The sequence below is a fragment of the Arachis stenosperma genome, chromosome 5 (assembly GCF_014773155.1).
Source record: "Arachis stenosperma cultivar V10309 chromosome 5, arast.V10309.gnm1.PFL2, whole genome shotgun sequence".
NCBI classification, from domain to species: Eukaryota; Viridiplantae; Streptophyta; class Magnoliopsida; order Fabales; family Fabaceae; genus Arachis; species Arachis stenosperma.
Genome location: NC_080381.1, coordinates 27,999,141 through 28,000,986, shown reverse-complemented (window position 1 = coordinate 28,000,986; position 1,846 = coordinate 27,999,141). Strand labels below are relative to the sequence as shown.

At 35.8% G+C, this 1,846-nt stretch overlaps 1 non-coding gene across 1 annotated transcript; it reads left to right on the top strand.

The window, feature by feature from the left end:
- Window positions 1-379: 379 nt before the first annotated feature.
- On the top strand, window positions 380-487 carry LOC130983735 (small nucleolar RNA R71). Its single transcript, XR_009087713.1, has one exon. It is a non-coding gene; the product is annotated as a small nucleolar RNA R71 (small nucleolar RNA).
- Window positions 488-1,846: the final 1,359 nt, after the last annotated feature.

Genomic DNA, 1,846 nt, shown 5'->3' with positions numbered 1-1,846 from the left:
TCACCTCTTCCATTGAAGGGTTCTCAGGATCATAAGCTTCTTCCTCAGATGAAGCCTCCTTAGTACTGCTTGGTGCATTTTTCATTCCAGACAGACTTTGAGAAATCAAATTGACTTGTTGAGTCAATATCTTGTTCTGAGCCAAAATGGCGTTCAGAGTGTCAATCTCAAGAACTCCTTTCTTCTAACTAGTCCCATTGTTCACAGGATTCCTTTCAGAAGTGTACATGAATTGGTTATTTGCAACCATCTCAATTAGCTCTTGAGCCTCTGTAGGCGTCTTCTTCAGATGAAGAGATCCTTCAGCAGAGCTATCCAAAGACATCTTGGACAGTTCAGAGAGACCATCATAGAAAATACCTATGATGCTCCATTCAGAAAGCATGTCTGAGGGACACTTTCTGATTAATTGTTTGTATCTTTCCCAAGCTTCATAGAGGGATTCACCATCCTTCTGTCTGAAGGTTTGGACTTCCACTCTAAGCTTACTCAGTTTTTGAGGTGGAAAGAACTTTGCCAAGAAGGCATTGACTAGCTTTTCCCATGAGTCTAGACTTTCTTTAGGTTGTGAGTCCAACCATGTCCTAGCTCTGTCTCTTACAGCAAAAGGGAATAGCATCAGTCTATAGACCTCAGGGTCAACCCCATTAGTCTTGACTGTGTCACAGATTTGCAAGAACTCAGCTAAAAACTGATGAGGATCTTCCATTGGAAGTCCATGGAACTTGCAATTCTGTTGCATTAGAGAAACTAATTGAGGCTTAAGCTCAAAGTTGTTTGCTCCAATGGCAGGGATAGAGATGCTTCTCCCATAGAAATTGGGAGTAGGTGCAGTAAAGTCACCCAGCACCTTCCTTGCATTGTTGGCATTGTTGTTGTTTTCGGCTGCCATGGGTTCTTCCTCTTTGAAGAATTCGGTTAGGTCCTCTCAGGTTCAGGGTCAGCTTCAACAAGAATGCCTTTGTCTTTGTTCTTACTCATATGAAAGAGAAGAGAACAAGAAAATATGGAATCCTCTATGTCACAGTATAGAGATTCCTTGAGGTGTCAGAGGAAGAAAAATGGAAGACAGAAGTAGAAAATTCGAACTTATCAAAGAAGATGGAGTTCGAATTTTGCATTAAGGAATAGAGTTAGTCCAAAAATAGAAGGATGTGAGAAGAAGGGAAGTAATTTTCGAAAATTTAAGTAAAAGATTTTGAAAACATTTTGAAAAACACTTAATTGATTTTCGAAAATAAGAGTGGAAAAGAAATCAAGTAATTTTTGAAAAAAATTTTAAATTAGAAATCAAAAAGATATGATTGAAAACTTATTTTGAAAAAGATGTGATTGAAAAATTATGGTTTTAAAAAGATATGATTGAAAAGATATGATTTGAAAACAATTTTAAAAAGATATGATTTGAAAACAATTTTAAAAAATATGATTTGAAAACAATTTTAAAAAGATATGATTTGAAAACAATTTTAAAAAGATATGACTTTAAAAATTAATGACTTGCCTAACAAGAAAAGATATGATTCAAACATAAAACCTTCCTCAACAGAAAAGGCAAAAAATGTTCAATCAAATCATTAATTGTTAGTAAGTATCTTTGAAAAAGGAAAGAAATTGATTTTGAAAACATTTGATTGAAAAGATATGATTTGAAAAAATTTGATTTTGAAAAACTTTGAAAACTTGAAAAAAAATTTGATTTTGGAAACAAAATCTTCCCCCTTTGCCATCCTGGCGTTAAACGCCCAGAATGGTGCACATTCTGGCGTTTAACGCCCAAAACTATACCCTTTTGGGCGTTAAACGCCCAGCCAGGCACCCTGGCTGGCGTTTAAACGCCAGTCTA